Raw genomic sequence first — 17,703 nt, 5'->3', positions numbered from 1 at the left:
CGATGCAGGGGACACGGGAAGATCCCACACGCCGCGGAGCGGCTGGGCCCGTGAGCCATGGCCGCTGAGCCTGCGCGTCCGGAGCCTGTGCTCCGCAACAGGAGAGGCCAAAACAGTGAGAGGCCCGCGTACCGCAAAAAAAAAAAAAAAAAAAGAATCCCTGGATCCGACCCATCCCTCTGCTTCAAGTCACGTGCCAAAGGCACACAAAGTGTTACCCATAGCGGGAGGCATCATTCCTCAGACTCCACCTGCTGTGGACTCGGATATTCTCTCCCCTACATCCCTATCAGATCTGCCCTTACCACGTTCATCTACACCAGTTCACATCGTTGATAACAGCATCGTGATTCTCTGTCTACGGTTATCCTCTGTCTTTGTTCTCTGGCTTTTGGTTGGGTTTGGCCAGTAGACGGTACCAGCGGAGGGCAGAAGACAGGAGAGTGAGGTCAGGCCCTCGGTGCTCCGTCCCCGCTGTGGTTGGCTCTGTCCCTCTAGGGAAGCCCTCTTCGGGCTCTGGTTCCTTCTCCTGAACTCTAAGGGCTGACGGGGAAATTGTTACTGAGTCCAAGCCTGCTCTGCTCACCCGACGACAGGCCAATAAATCATAGACGAGGTGCTGAGGCAAGGAATAACGACTTTATTCGGAAAGCCGGCAAGACGGAGAAGATGGCAGACTAAAGTCTCAAAATAACCATCTTATCGGGGTTTGGATGCCAGTTTCTTTTATAGCACAGAGAGGGGGAGGAGATGAAGAAGTAAAGTAAAATTCAGGCCATAACATTTGCAGATATGCCCTGGAATGGCCAGCCTCGGGGAGGGGATGTGTTCATTTCTTGTTCCTTGCCGCCATCCACAGGTGGACAGGGTCCGGATGCTTCCCTGAACAAAGGCACTTTGGTTTAACCTGCAGGCAGAGGGGCGGGGTTCCCCGAGGCAGGCCACTGTGTACAGACAGTCTCCTTTCAGTGAACAAAGGCAGCGGAAAGCAGAGGAGAAAGTAAAAGAAACAGAGCCAACATGGAGTCAGATGTGGCTCTTCCCCGTTACATAATGACCTCCACAGTTGCCAACTCAAGGTCCTCACTCTCCCTTACTGGTTTCCCTAACTGCCCACACCTTTGGAGAGAGTATCTTTGGTAAAACTCTCCTCCAGTTACCTAGGTCAGGTGTGGCCTCTCACCTGCCTGGACCCAGACGGATGCAGAGGAGAAAGACCGAGTGTCTTGAGAAGCAGGTAGAGAGTGGCTCCCGTGTGCCCCCAGCCCTCGCGCCACAGGGTTGTGAATGAAGGGGGGTCTGGGGCGTGACCAGGGGATGGTGTCCAGTGATGGGACTGCCCCACCCGCAGTGGGGGGGTCCACACAGTCCTCCAGATTCTGGACCAGATTCAGGAAGGAACCCAGTACTGCCAGGGGGAGAATTTCCTACTGTGCTGTGGGGACATGGGGGCCCAAGGTCCTCATTAAATTGCTCTAAGGAAAATAAAGTGATATTTCCTGTATAGCTGTGTTTCTAGACCGAGATGTGCACCTGCTTAATGACAACTCCATCTGCCACTTATTGAGCCCTTGCGATGTATGAGGCACAGTCGCGGCTCGGCCAGCACGTGTGGAGCAGGCCTAGAGGGCCGCGACCGCCAGCTGCAGTCGTAACAGGTAAGAGACAAATCCAACTCCATGTTGGCTCTGTTTCTTTTACTTTCTCCTTCGCTTTCCGCTGCCTTTGTTCACTGAAAGGAGACTGTACACAGTGGCCTGCCTTGGGGAACCCCGCCCCTCCGCCTGAAGGTTAAACCAAAGTGCCTTTGTTCAGGGAAGCATCCGGACCCTGTCCACCTGCGGATGGCGGCCAGGAACAAAAACTGAACACAAATTAACCCAGCCTCCCCGAGGCTGGCCTTTCCAGGGGATATCTGCAAGTCTTACGGCCTTTTCACTTTACCTCCTCATCTCCTCCCGCTCTCTGTGCTATAAAAGAAACTGGCATCCAAGCTTTGATAACATCGTTTTGTGGAGACTTTAGGCTGCCATCTTCTCTGTCTGCCGGCTTTCCGAATAAAGTCGTTATTCTTTGCCCCAGCACCTCGTCTCCGATTCATGGGCCTGTCGTGGGGTCAGTAGCACAGTTATGCTGGTAAACACCACGCCGCCTGCCCCTTCCCCTCAAGGGGAGCCTCGAGAAGGAGCTCGGAAGCCTGGGAAACACCACTGTCCTTACTGTGCAAGCCCGCAGCTCGTCACCTGCCTCTTCTTCCACCAAAGAGGTGGTGAGGAGACCTCTGAGCTGCAGGAGGCTGAGGGCCTGAGGGCAAACCCAGCTCGGCCCCAAAGAGAGAGGGGGCGTCCGCGGCAGGGGGCTGCCAGTTCACAGGGGCCACCCGAGTTCCTGGCAGCTTCCCATCTGCTTGATGCCACTTGCCGTCCTCAAGGGGCTGACGTTGGAAGCCAGACCAATATAGAGATGGAGAGAAAGCACACCTTCCGCAGGTGGACGCTCCCTCCCACCTCCTCAGGTCTACTCATCAGCTCTGCTCACTCCCGCATTCATAAAAGCTGAAAGAGAAAGACAAATATCATATCATATCGCTCATATATGGAATCTAGAAAAATGGTACAGGTGAAAATATCTGCAAAGCAGAAATAGAGACATGGATGTAGAGAAGAAACCTATGGATACCAAGGGGGAAAGGAGGGGAATGGGATGAATTGGGAGATTGGGGTTGACACATATACACTATTGATACTGTGTAGAAAATAGATAACTGCTGAGAACCTACTGTAGAGCACAGGGAACTCTACTCAATGCTCTGTGGTGACCTAAATGGGAAGGAAATCCATAAAAGGGGATATATGTATACGTATGGCTGATTCACTTTGCTGTACACCAGAAAGTAACACAACAGTGTAAAGCAACTATACTCCAATAAAAATTAATTTTAAAAAATTTTTAATAAAATAGAGAAATTCAAAGAGAAAAACGAAAAGCTGAAACTGAAGAGCCCAGAGAGGAAATAATCACTCCCCTTCTGCTTCCTGCATCATCAGATGAGAAGCACACCTCACTCCTCTCCCGGGTGACTAGAGCATTCACTGATTCTGCTCTGCTTACCCCTCTGATAGCTGCCCCATCTGGATGGACCGGGGCAGGACTGCCTTCCTCAGAACCCAGGAGAGCATCACCTGATTGCCAAAGGCCCGTGTCCAGCTGATGTAAGCAACAGCGTTTCATGAGTCACTCAAAGTACAGCCCTCATGACTCACACCGAAAATGTCCCAAATGCCCAGACTTACGGATACAAGTTCAGGAGGAAAACCACACGTAGCTCCATTTTTAAATGCGAATATTTGTTTATTGCAGTAGAATGTACATAACATACGAGTGACTGTTTCAACCATTCTAAATGGACAGTTCGATGGCATTAAGTACATTCACACTGCTGTGCAGCTGAAACTGTGCACCTCAGATTGGGATTTGAACCCACTCGGCTAGGACTCGAACCCGGCCAACCCCCACAGTCTTCCAACAGAGATCACACACTTGGTTTCAGGACTTATTGAAGCTCAGGTTCTTGATGTCTCATTCAGCAAAGAATTCAGCAAGAGACAAAGTCATAGGTAAGAAGTGGATTTATTTAGAGAGAAACACACTCCACAAGACAGAGTGGGGGCCACCTTAGAAGGTGAGAAAAGCACCAGGGTCTGGGGTGGTCAGTTTTTATAGGGGTGGGTAATTTCATAGGCTAATGAGGGGGAGGAGTATTCCAGGAAGGGGCGGGGATTTCCAGGAATCGGGCCACCGCCCACTTTTTGATCCTCGTGGTTGGTCTTGGAACTGTCATGGCGCCTGTGGGTGTGTCATTTCGCTTGCCGATGTGTTACAGTGAGCATATCCTGAGCTCAAGGTCTAGTGGAAGTCGACTTGTCCACCATCTTGGACCCATTTGGTTCTAATCAGTTTATGTCATGTCCTCAGGCTGTGTCTTTCTTTCAAAGGTTGGGCCCTGCCCTCTTCCCTCCTGTTTCACAACCATCACCACCATCCCTCACTGGCACTTTTCGCCTTTCCAAACGGAAACTGCACCTATTAAATATTAACTCCGCATTCTCTCCCCCGCGCACCGGCCCCTGGCAACCACCATTCTACTTTCTGTTTCAGCAATTTTTATTACTTCAGGTACCTCGTGTAGGTGGAAGCATGCAGGATTTGTCCTATTGTGATGGGCTAAAGAGAACAAAACTATTTTTCCTTTGTGCTCTCACATTTCACTTCCACACCAAATGCATTTTTTTCCCCACACCAACCAATTCTCCAATCTTCTGTGAACACCACCTGAGTGTCCTACAACTCACATCAGTCCTGACAGTGTCTGGCTGGACATAGCGTCCGATCCCACAGGTGAAGGGCTCAGGCCCGCAAGGCTGCCCCCCACTTCAGAAGCCTGACCCAAGTCTGGGCCTCCCTCTGAGTTCTGACCAACTGGCTGTGATCAGAGTTTCCCATGACCACCTCCTTTGGTTCTACGATTTGCTAGAATGGCAAACACTTTTCTTATGTTTACCTGTTTAATATGAAGGACATAACTCAAAAACAGATAGAAGAGATGCATGGGACAAGGTGTGGAGAGGTGTGGGACAAGGTGTGGGAGCTGACCACCCTCCCAGCACCTCCCTGTTCTCCAAACCCCCTCCTTTGGGGTTTTCTGGAGGCTTCGTTGCACAGGTGCAATTGTTTAAATCATTGGCAGTTAGAGATTAAGTCAACTTCCAGACCCTTTCTCCTCCTCTGAGGTCGGGAGTGGGGCTGAAAATTCCAACCCGCTAATCACATGGTTGGTTCCCTTGGCAACCAGCCACCCCCATCCTTAGGGCTTTCCAGAAAGTCAGTCACTGATATAAACTCTGGTGTGGTTGAAAGGGGCTTGTCGTGAATAACAGGACACGCTTTTCACATTTACCCTCTGGAGCTATTTCAGGACCTGGGACAAAACCCAAATATGATAACAAAAGATGCCCCTTTGTTCTTATCACTTAGGAGTTTCAGATGCTCTGGACATAAAGCTCAGTTACAAGAGTTTCAGATGCTCTGGACATAAAGCTGGGGACAATATATATACATGACTGTACATCTCACACCAGGTTCTGTCAGGTAGCACAAGGTCTCCAAGGCGCATCCACGTATAGCAGGTATCAGAGTTTCCTTCCTTTTAAAGGCAGAGTAATATCCCATTGTATGTACATACACATTTTGTTTATCCTGTTAGAAAGAAACCACAGTACCCACATGGAGTCATTTGCCCACAGGACAGCAATCAGGGCAACCACAGGGGCTTCCCTGGTGGTGCAGTGGTTAAGAATCCGCCTGCCAATGCAGGGGACGCGGATTCGAGCCCTGGTCCGGGAAGATCCCACGTGCCGTGGAGCAACTAAGCCTGTGCACCACAACTACTGAGCCCGTGTGCCACAACTACTGAGCCTGTGCCCTAGAGCCCGTGAACCACAACTACTGAGCCCACGTGCCACAACTACTGAGCCCGTGCACCTAGAGCTCGTGCTCTGCAACAAGAGAAGCCACCACAATGAGAAGCCCGTGTACCGCAACGAAGAGTAGCCCCCGCTCGCTGCAACTAGAGAAAGCCCACGTGTAGAAACAAAGACCTGACGCAGCCAAAAATAAATAAAATAAATTTATTAAAAAAAAAAAAAAGACAACTGCAGTTCAATCTCTCCCAGAAATGTAACCTTTAAACAGACAATCTGAAATTTCAGCACTGGGGTGAGGTCATTTGCACAAGAAGATCCCTGCCCTTCCCCCTAGGGGAAGGTGACCTGCCCTGAAACAGCCCTTTCTTTCCTTTCCAGCTAGTAACTTCCTTGTCCCGCCGCCTCCTTCCACCTATACAAACCTTCCATTTTTTACAACTCCCGGGAGCACCTTCTACCTACTAGGAGGGGTGCTGCCTGATTCATGAGTCACTGGATAAGGCCAACTAGATCTTCAACTTTACTCAGTTGAATTTTGTTTTCTATCGCCCATTTATCAGTTGATGGACACGTGGGTGGCACAGGTAAATATGTGATTTCTTCCTTAAGTCATCTCATACGCTTTAGAATAAATACACATAAACATAATTGAAGAATCCGGAAAGTTTGCCCCTTGTGCCTCAGTTAGGAGAAATGTCCGAAGAGTGGGCGTTTTGTGGATACTTCCCTACCTTAAAGTCCCCAGTACCAGTGAGGGAACATAAACCAGTTTGTTTAAAAATACACCTTGAGGGCTTCCCTGGTGGCGCAGTGGTTGGGAATCCGCCTGCCGATGCAAGGGAAACGGGTTCGTGCCCCGGTCCGGGAGGATCCCATATGCCGTGGAGCGGCTGGGCCCGTGAGCCATGGCCGCTGAGCCTGCGCGTCCGGAGCCTGTGCTCCGCAACGGCAGAGGCCACAACAGTGAGAGGCCCGCGTAACACACACACACACACACACACACACACACACACACACACACACACACAATACACCTTGAGAGGCTTGACTGCTGAGGCTCTCAGGGGAGGCGAGACGGTTACTTCTTCAGTGTAAGGGCTGTAGAGTCGTCCCCTGCCACCTGCCAGGCTGGAGGGGCGGAGGATAGACCCGACTCCCAGGAGTTCTCGGTGCAGACTCACTCCTCACATCGCGTGGTCTGTGTTGGTCCACGACGCGGGCGAGGCCTGCGAGGCGGGCTCTGGCTCTCCTCGCCCAGATGCACCTCCACCCCCGCCCCTGCCCGCTCTGCTTGCGGCAGGACCACGTGGTCCCACGGGAGCCTCCCCTGCCCCTGTGGCTGCTGCTTCCGAAGGTGCAGCCGCTAGGAGGCGCTGGCTGGGGGAAAGCGAGACAGGCGTGTTTCCCCGATGGCCACGGCAGTGTCTCAGGCAGCACGTGCCCTCTTGCCGCGGGTCTGGCGTCCTTCGGGGGACCCCCGCTTCTGGGGCTCCCATGGAGGCACAGTGGCTTTCTCCTCACCCTCCCAATCTGGCCTTCAGCTCCTCCTCCAGAGCCCCTGTGGCCACTCCTCGGCGTTAAATTCCACTAAATTACCTGAAGTAGATTTTATTTCCCTATTTAGACGTTTCCAACTGTTCCTAGAAGTCCAAGGTTTTATGTTAATTAGTCTCATTATATACAAATATCTGGACAAATTAACAGAAACCGTAACCCTGTCCTCTGAGTTGACCTAATTGATCTTTTCATGTTTATGTGAACTCTGTGTCCTCCAAGACTGCCAGAGGGATGCTTTGAGAAGGCGAGTTCCTTACTCAGCTTTCATCAGTCAACATGTATAGCCCTTTGTAGAGAGAATTAGCTACATGTATCCCAAGTTAGGGAAGAGGCTGCTTTGGCAGCTAGAAAGTAGGAGAGCCCAGACTAGCTACGAAGAGGGCCTGGAAACTGGAGTATAACTACACTAGTCACTCATTTAATGAATCGCTTTGATGCGTATAACAATCAGAAGAAAAAGATACTGTATTGCAACAGAAAGAATATTAAATTAATAAGTGGTAGTGAACTGCGTCAAGTCGGTGAATTCAGGGAAATCGATACCGGTCAGCGGGAGAGCAGGGGCGTGGCTGCGCACAGAGGGTGTAACCGGTTCATGAAGGGCGAGCAGGGAGGGGCCAGGACTACGGCACCCAGGCCAGATGCAGGGCTTCTTCCACGCACCAGGGGCCACAGGTGTGCGAGGTAAGGGGCCCTGCTGTCAGTCACGTGAGCGCCGACACAGCAGGTGCTCAGCGCCCAGACTTCCTGAGTGCACAGGTTTCCTGCTGCCGCACCTGTTACAGCGTCACCAGGAAGCAAAGGAGGCTGCTGTTGATACGGGTGGAGCCTCGGGCGGTCTGGCCAGTGCTGGCCCTGGAGGTCTGTGGACACACTGGGGGTGTTGGAGGTGGTGCAGAGATTCGCATAGTAACAAAGCATGAGCTCCCTGGGCAGTGTTCAGGGTTGTAGACGGGCGTGATTCCCCCCAGAGGAGCAAGTGCAGTGAACCCAGAACAGGGAGGTGGGACCACGCACACCATTGCGTCTGCAGAAAGCAGGGGTGTGGGCAGTTTAAAAAGCTGCTCATGGGGCTTCCCTGGTGGCACACTGGTTAAGAGTCTGCCTGCCAATGCAGGGGACACAGGTTCGAGCCCTTGTCCAGGAAGATCCCACATGCCACAGAGCAACTAAGCCCATGCGCCACAACTACTGAGCCTGAGCTCTAGAGTCCACGAGCCACAACTACTGAGCCCACGTGCCACAACTACTGAAGCCCACGTGACTAGAGTCTGTGCTCTGCAACAAGAGAAGCCACCGCAATGAGAAGCCCGCGCACCGCAACGAAGAGCAGCCCCCGCTCGACACAACTAGAGAAAGCCCGCGCGCAGCAACGAAGACCCAATGCAGCCAAAAATAAAATTAATTAATTAAAAAAATACATAAATAAAAATAAAAGCTGCTCAGGTGGTTCTAATGAATCTCCACCTCCACTTCCAACCTCCCCATCTGAGAACTGGCCTCAGACGCATTTAAAACCATCCTGTCTTAAGTAGAAACTAGAGAGCAGAATCTCATATTCCTTTATCACGACTGCCACAGTATAGAATTTAAGGCTTACTCTATCCAACAATAGGGTAGTTGGGGAGTTCTGTTCATTTCTTCATTCATCCCTGCATTATTCATGCCTTAATCACTCAGGGAATTCTCACAGTCACCTCTTATGTGAAAGGTGATGTGCTATCACACACAGCCCTGGGCATTCATTCCTCACAACGGCTTCGCATTACTTTAGAAAACCTTTGCTCTGCCACGCTAAGGAGAAATTTCCCCATGAAATCCATGTTTAGTGATTCATTCCTGACCCCCGATTGACTTTTATTCACCTTGCTTTCCCTCTGGCCACTCTTTAGCTTTGTGTAGCAGAACTAAAAGTTTGGGTCTCGGACAGATGAAATCGTAGAGAAAGAAACAAACAAGAAACACGAGCACCCTAAGGTCCCAGGAGGGGCTAACTTTTCAGATGGCCGCCACCGACAGTAGCTTGAGCTCAGCTCACGAGCACAATTCCAGACGTGGGGACCTAAGTGAGACAGAGGCCTTGGAGGCAGGGCCACGCAGCTGTTGCTGTGATAACGGATGTTTATCTTCTGTGACCATGTGGAAGTCAGTGCTGGTCCCTAGCTGGTAACCTGAGTCTCGCCCTGGCCTGGCCAAGCACTGATGGAGAGCTGCAGCCACGGTGACAGGGAGAGGTTGAACGTGATCCCCTAGCACTATGAAGAGAATTCAGGAACAGGAGTGGACGCTGGCTCGAGAGGCGAAGACTGGAGTGAGTGTAAGTTACCAAGTGAAACACGGAATTTCTGAATTTGGACACTGGGTCCATCTAACTGTCAGAGGCTGAAACATCCAGTGGGCTCTTTTTATAATCTCGAGATAAGGGAAGACATGGAACATTAAAGCTGGAAAGGAAAACACTGAATTGGGCCACATTCAATGTGGGCAAAAACTATCATATGCAAAGGTGAAAAGGAGAAAATATTTATAACATATATGATCAAGTATTACTATACCTAAAGCAGTGTGTATAAATTAATATAAGGTAAATAATCCAATAGAAGAGTACAAAAGCTGATGATTTAGCAAGCAACCACCGTAAGAGAGGTGAGTGACCTTATTTAAACGTGGCAACCTCACTAGTAATAAAATAAATGCAAATAAAAGCAAAACTGAGATGTCATTTTTTTCTATCAAATTGGAGAAGATTAAAAGTTGACTTTACTCAGTGTTGATGGTACCAGAATCCAAAGGCAACTCCCTGTAACTGTTGCTGCGAGTATAAATGAGGTCAAATTTCTGGAGGGCAGTTTGGCAATGTTTCTTAAAATTTAAAATCAGCAGGTCCTTTCATGTAGAAATTCCATTTCTGGAACTTTGTTCTAAGAAGTTGTTTGATAATTGTGAAAAGATATAGATGCAAGGATTTTCATCATAGACTTACTTATGGTAGAAAAAAATGGAACAATCAAACTGCTCATCTACAGTTTCATCAAGTAAATTAACGTACATCAAAACAGTATAACAATGAGCATAACTCAATCTTTAAGATGAAACAGAGCTCTATACATTGAGTAAAAATGTCTACAACATATATTAAGTAAAAAAGGCATATTATAGGGACTTCCCTGGTGGTCCAGTGGTAAAGAATCCGCCTTACAATGCAGGGGATGTGAGTTCAATCCCTCATCAGGGAACTAAGATCCCACATGCCTCGGGGCAACTAAGCCTGTGCGCTGCAACTACTGAGCTCTCGCGCCTCAACTAGAGAGCCTGCGTGCCGAGCCCACGCACTCTGGAACCCATGCACCACAACTAGAGAAGAGAAAACCTGCATGCCGCAACTAGAGGGAAGCCTGCATGCTGCAACAAAGAGCCCGCGCACTGCAACAAAAGATCCCACATGCCTCAACAAAGATCCCTCGGGCCACAACTAAGACCCGACACAGCCAAAAAAAAAGGCATATTATAAGATAGCATATAAAGCAGGATTCCACTGATGTAAAGTGGCATGTTACGTGCTGTGTGTTTATATATGGACCATGGAGAGAGCTATCCAGAAGTATGTCCAGTAGATTGTTAATGTTAGACCCAGGGTTTTTTTTCTGGGGTTGGTGGAAAATTGGGCAGTTTTTATTTTATGCCTTATATTTTTTCTGGATTATCATTCATTATCTTTATAAGGAATATATATAATTTTTAAACAGAAAAAGAGGAAATGTATTTTTAATAACATAATACATTTTCAAGGAGATTCAGTGGCTGAACTAGAACTCAAACCCCACTTCCCAGACTCCCTGTCCAATCCTGTCCCATTTGCCCAGCTGCTGCTTTACCTTTCAGCGATCCAAAGCCTTAGGTTCTGCCCATGGGTGATTAGCAAGGGGGGAGGTGAGGGATGAAAAATAGGAAGGTTCCCAGGTTCCTCCACCTTCAGTGGGTAGAGAATTTCCCACCCACTTCTGATCACCACGCTATCAACAACGGCAATAATGACAAAAGTGTGTGCTGTCTAAGAGGACGCATCACGCCAAGTTCAAAGTTCTGTCTTTGTAGAAGCGCCAAGGTAATAGTTGCAGAGTAAAGCCGTCCGTCTTGACATCAGCCTCAAACAGTTACAATCATACCGAGGTTGCCAGCTTTCCCTTAATAATCAATATTCAAGCCACCAAATGCTCACTTTAAAAAAACTGAGGGCTTCCCTGGTGGCGCAGTGGTTGAGAGTCCACCTGCCGATGCAGGGGACGTGGGTACGTGCCCCGGTCCGGGAGGATCCCACATGCCGCGGAGCGGCTGGGCCCGTGAGCCATGGCCGCTGAGCCTGCGCGTCCGGAGCCTGTGCTCCGCAACGGGAGAGGCCACAACAGTGAGAGGCCCGCGGACCACAAAAAAAAAAAAAACAAAACTGAATATACATTTTGGACCTGTTTACACCTTCAGCTCCAGCATCCTTTGATACTACGTTGCTTTCCCAAGCTTGTTACAGGCTGAACACGTACTCATCCTCACCCTCACCCCACTAATTTCTATTTTAGGGGCAAAGCACTTAGTCCTTGTTCCCCCGGAACGTGCTGGTTATCAACAGTTGTCTTTTCAAGGCTTTTATCCCTCTTGACAAACATTCTCAGTTATATTCTGCCTTCGGGGGCTAGTTCCCTGTTGTCTAACTCCAGTTTCACTGAGTCTTTTGTTTGTTTGTTTTGGCCACACCGCATGGCTCGTGGGATCTTAGTTCCTTGGCCAGGGATTGAACGCAAGCCCTCGGCAGTGAAAGCCCAGGTCCTAACTGCCAGGGAATATCCTCATTGAGTCTTTTTGAACTGTAGCAACTAGAATTCCTAAAGAAAGAATTCATGGTAATTTGTGTGGGGATTTGTGTGTTAGAAGATCTGCACCCTGGAATGACTGCCCAACCAGTCATTCCAGGGCAGGTCCAGGGCCTCCTGCTGTGCCAGGTGCCAGGTGTTAACATTTTTGTGGCTGGATCTTGTGGCAGCCCAGAAGATTCCTGGGGAGGGCCAGCCATCTGAAGGCAACAGTGGGACATCTGGGGAGCTTGCGAAGCTGCTGTCACCAGTGGATAAGGAAGTATTTCAATATTTTAACAACCAGACAATGAGCCTTGCTTATGTGCTCAGATGGTTTCTGTCTTATTTTCCTCATCATACTGTCATCAGGTTTGCATTTCAAAAGCGAAAACTGTATTTCTAATTTAGTTTCCTCATTGAGCACTCAGTGGAGTATCCGGTCAAGTAGAACCCGTATTCAGGTCATTTCAGAGTGTGGGTCAAATGGATCCACGGAATGTGGACCATCAGTTGCAGACTTTGAACCACTTCCTCTAGTTTCTGGCACTGGGTTAAACACACAACACAGATGCTTCAAGTTCCAACACCCCAAAACCCACAAGGTGATTGACATCAGGCTGGGACTAACAGAAGTCAGGCAGCAGGCAGGTAAGTCTTTGAAAGACAACTGAATCCATGATCCGTAACCCTGGGACTATATGTCAACTGATCTCCAACAGCCCCAAGGATCATGGATTGCACCAAAGAAATTTCTACTAAAAAATGTCTGTCTTAATTTGCTAATCCCATATTCCCTGTCAGAGTTTCCAGTTTTGCTCACTATTTTTTTAATATAAATTTATTTATTTAGTTTTGGCTGTGTTGGGTCTTCATTGCTGCGCGCGGGCTTTCTCTAGTTGTGGCGAGCGGGGGTTACTCTTTGTTGAAGTGTGCGGGCTTCTCAATGCGGTGGCTTCTCTTTTTGCGGAGCACGGGCTCTAGGCACACGGGCTTCAGTAGTTGTAGCACACGAGCTCTAGAGCGCAGGCTCAGTAGTTGTGGCGCGCGGGCTTAGTTGCTCCGTGGCATGTGGGATCTTCCCGGACCAGGACTTGAACCTGTGTCCCCTGCATTGGCAGGCAGATTCTCAACCACTGTGCCACCAGGGAAGCCCCTGCCCACTTCCTTTTAAAATTGTGAATCTCCACTTCATTCCCCACTCCCAGCTTTATTGATATATAATTGACATATAACATTGTATAAGTTTAAGGTGTACAATGTGATTATACCATCTATTGTGAAATAATTATCACAGTAAGGTTAGTTACCCAAATATTACTTCACATATTTACCTTTGTTTCGTGGTGAGAACATTTGCAATCCACTCTATTAGCAACTTTCAAGTATAAAATACAGCATTGTTAACTATTGTCACCATGCTGGACACTAACTCCCCAGAACTTATTCACTTTATTACTGGAAGTCTGTGCCCCTTGACCAACATCTCCCAAGTCCCTCTACCCTGGCCTCTGCCAACCACCATTCTACTCTGTTTCTATGAGTTTAGCTTTTATAGATTTCACATATAAGTGAGATCATACCGTGTTTGTCTTTGTCTGACTTATTTCATTTAGCATAATGTCTTCAATGCCCATCCATGTTGCTATAAACTGAGGATTTCCGTCTTTTTTTTATGGCTGAATAATATATGTAATCTCACATCTTCTCTATCCATTCATCCATTGATGGAAACGTATATCTTGATCATGAATAATGCTGCTGAGGTAGTGATTTCATTTCCTTGGGTTATATACCCGTAAGTGAGATCGCTGCACCGTATGGTACTTCTGTTTTTAAGTTTTTGAGGAGCTGCATACTGTTTCCATAGTGGCTGCACAAATTTACATTCTCAGCAGCAGCACACAAGGGTTCCCTTTTTTCCACATCGTCTCCGGAACTTATCTCTTTTCCTTTTGATGATAGTCATTCTAACAGGTGTGAGCTGATATCTAACTGTGGTTTTGGTTTGCATTTCCCTGGTGATCAGTGATGACGAGTACCTTTTCATGTAGCTGTTGGTCATTTGTATGTCTTTGGAAAAATATCTATTCAGTTAGTGGTCTGGGATCTCAAAGGGGAGGCAGGCAATTCACATGGAGATGGAAAAGTGAGGCTTGGTAAACAAATGTTTGCTGGGCCAGGCAGAGACGGTGGGATTCAGAAAGGAGTTTTAAGAGACTTTGCTGGGTTCCTCCCTGCCTACCTGCTTAGTTCACACTAGAGTTATCTATGGTGACAGCTCCCTTCCCGGAACAGGTCCTCCATCTACATTTTTTAGGCAGCTAAGGGGGGAGGTCAAGTCCTGAGTCTGTTTCTTAAAAGTAATCAACGTAAATTAATCCTCATACCAAGAGACACATTTGGGGGTGGCAAATTTTGCTCCCCTATATATGAGAAGTCCTAGCCAGAGCAATCAGACAAGAAAAAGAAAAGGCATCCAAATTGGAAAGGAAGAAGTAAAAGTGTCTCTGTTTGCAAATGACATGATGTTATATACAGAAAACCATAAGACTCCACCAAAAAATTACTAGAACTAATAAACAAATTCAGTAAAGTTGCAGGATACAAAATCAATATGCAAAAGTGAGTTGCATTTCTCCACTCATTTTGATTCTCCTAGCCTCAGACAAACATCCTCAGGGCCATGCATCCTCTTCCTATATTTTCATTTCTTTCTTTTTCCAACTAAAGTAAGAGACACAGGAGGCAGGAAAGCTGTCAAGTACCAGGTAAAGGCTCTCAGGACGTTCAGGGAACAAGTGCCAACAATGAACCATTAATGCAAATGATCTTCCTCCGAATGAGCAGACAAATACCAGCCTTTTCCAGCCTTTGCCTCTCCTATTCTTTCTGATGATGGCTGCAGAGGTCTGGCTGTTGGCTGTACCATAAAGGTGAGATGAGAAGACAAGAATTAGATATTCTTGGGAGATTAGAGGACAGGAATGCTATCTGGGGTTAATAAGTCAAGACCACCTGGGGATAGCCCTGGGCCTCCAGGTCACACAGTGAAATTTCTCTTTCTTAAGATTGGAATAGTTGTGCTAAAAGTTACACTTTAAAATCAGCTTTGGGCCGTTTCTTGGGACAGAGTGAAAGTCATTTGGGTTCAGGGATACGTGGGAATAAATAGGAAAATGTTCTACATGCTCCACGTTTGTGCATGTGCCGTGTGTGTGTGTGTGTAAGCATACACACTTGCAGAGTACCAAGGGATGCTCAGGAACTGTGTGACCACTTTCCTAAGTGTGTTGTTAGCATACATGAAAGAGGAACATTTTGACAAGAATCACTTTCCATACACCTGACAGCCAAGTGATCCTGGCAGGAAAATATATTGCCGGAGTAGCCTCAGAATCTTCGAGCTGGGCTTAGTTGGGGACACTCAATCCTGTCCTAGCTCAGAGAACTGGGCTATGGAGCAATGAACCAGTAGGTCGGCTGGATTATTAAAAAAAGAAAAAAGGGAAATCTTGGATTCAGGTGTTTGAGTACAAGGTAACATCCACGACCACTGGGCTAGATGTACAGAAAAGCTCCAATTAAGTCATATATTTAAGGGAGCAAAGTTATATCAAGAGATAGCCTTGATGGGCTGCTTCAGGGATTTCCTCAAGGTCTGTGTATTTAATAACACATCTTCATTTTCCTAATTATGCTTTTTATATTCTTCAGATATACCATGAAAGTTGAAATGGGGGTTGACATTTTTGGATAAAGATCTGTATATCCATGCCTGAAAATAGTTAATCTGAGTTTTTAGAAACATAGGTCCTGAGTGGTATTTACATGTTTAACAGAATTTGGGAATTGTTAGGCAGTTTCCAGGCATGCCAGGACTGACGGATTGGTCGCCAGCAGGCAAGCACACTGGTGCTTACATTCTGCTAGCCCAGCCTAGCTGGAGGGAAAATAACCACTTTTAAGAGGGCAGCAGGCATATTACAAATGAGTTTTGCAATGGCATCCAGAGCATGGAAACCAATTTCGTTAATATGATGAAGTAATTAGCTATAAAACTCTGCGAATTGTGTTCAGATGGAGGAGAGTAGGACAGGGTGTGTCAGAAATCAGAAAGCAGAGGTATCAAACCACTGGCCGTGAGAAGGCTTCGGAGCCTCCAAGTCAGATATGTCCTGATTTGAATGCTCAAATCTTATCATATGTAATGCAAAGCTTTTTATTAATTATGCTTGCATGCAGAGTAAAGAACTGTTCATAGACCTTAGCATCAGAACTTGAAAGAAAGCATTAAATGAGAGAGAGATATAAAGATATAAATGCACTTCTATAATGTATTGATCATCTTACATATAAGATCATAAACTAGGGAATTTCACATCTGCGCACTTCTGAACCAGAGGAAACAGAACACATTTTGTCAAACTTAAGAGCCTCTTTAATCATGTTGGGCGCTTGGCACGAATCCACACTTGAACTTTGGAAGCTATCAAATCTGTTTACCCTGAGTAAAATACAGTTTCCTGTTTAGGGGCCTGGGAGGAAGAAAGCCTTTGAAAAGAGGCTTGTTGAAATCCTTAAAGTGTTCTTGGACATTAGGACAACAATAGCTGGCTGTATTAAGTGCAAATGTAGTAGAAACATAGGGATTATATCTCACTTAAAGTACACATGAATTTACAAATCCGGGAAGGGAGAGATTTGGTTTTGCTGAAACTAAGATAGTTGAAAAATAGTTGGTGAACATTTGACAAAATCAAGATGTTACAGTATTTGTCAGCCTGTCCTGGAAATGAACTCTTACCTGCATAAAACAAGGGGCCCTGTCCTTTAAATCACTTCACGGTACTGGTCATTGTAACTTATGAAAACATGGAAGGTTTTAGTGCAACACAAATTCACCGGTAAGACTCTCCAAACACACGGGGAGGGACGTCAGTATTACCTGATTCTTTGACGTTTCATCGGCACGATGGCGAAGACATTTTAACAGAGGCACGAAGACTGACCCTTGACCCAGGTCAAGGGTGGTGAAAAGAGGTTAGCAGTCCTTTCAGGCTGGACTCCTACCATCAGGCGGGAAGCCAGGGGCTTAGTGTCTAACAGGAGGCATGTGGGAGGGCCAGGAATGGATGGAGGGGGAAGAAGGAAGTGGGAGGGTTGGCAAGGAGGTCCGGGAGAGGAGAGAGGGAGCTAGAGGCGACCAGAGAAAGAAATGAAAGACGTACAAACAGAAGGAAGGGGATCAGAGCCGTCTCGTCCTGATTTAGACGATACCAGAAAATAAAGTTCTGGTGAAAATGCTACTCACCGCCCCCAACAATTAACTTGGTAAGGAGACAAAGATTAAGTAGGTAACAAACCTTCCTTCCTAAGCACATGGTGAGGAGACAATCCGAGAGGCCCCCTTTCTTCCCATGGTACTTATTTCCTTACACGCAGGTTTTGTACTGTCTCGAGAAGACAGACGCCAGCTGTTGAGTGGGTGACAGCTGTCCACTGTGACACATGTATTTGTTTGCCCTGTTTTTCCATCATCATCTACTTCGTCACGAAAGACCATGGGGAAGAAGACCTCCCAAATTTCTATTCTATTTTGGGAGGAATTGGAACGGGCTTTGAGCAAGGAGTCGAAATCTGTTTTCTAGCATGAAGATGTTCATCGATTGTAAAACCCTTAAGGTGGGCAGGAAGTAGAAAGAGGAGGTCAGATAAAAGCAAAAAAACAAAACACACAAAAAAAACCCCCCCAAAACCCAACAAAACGAAAACATCCTATTTCTTTCTTTCGAAAACCAGTCTTCCCCAAAGAAGGT

The sequence above is a fragment of the Orcinus orca genome, chromosome 13 (genome assembly GCF_937001465.1).
Source record: "Orcinus orca chromosome 13, mOrcOrc1.1, whole genome shotgun sequence".
NCBI lineage: Eukaryota > Metazoa > Chordata > Mammalia > Artiodactyla > Delphinidae > Orcinus > Orcinus orca.
This window is presented reverse-complemented; position numbering follows the sequence as displayed.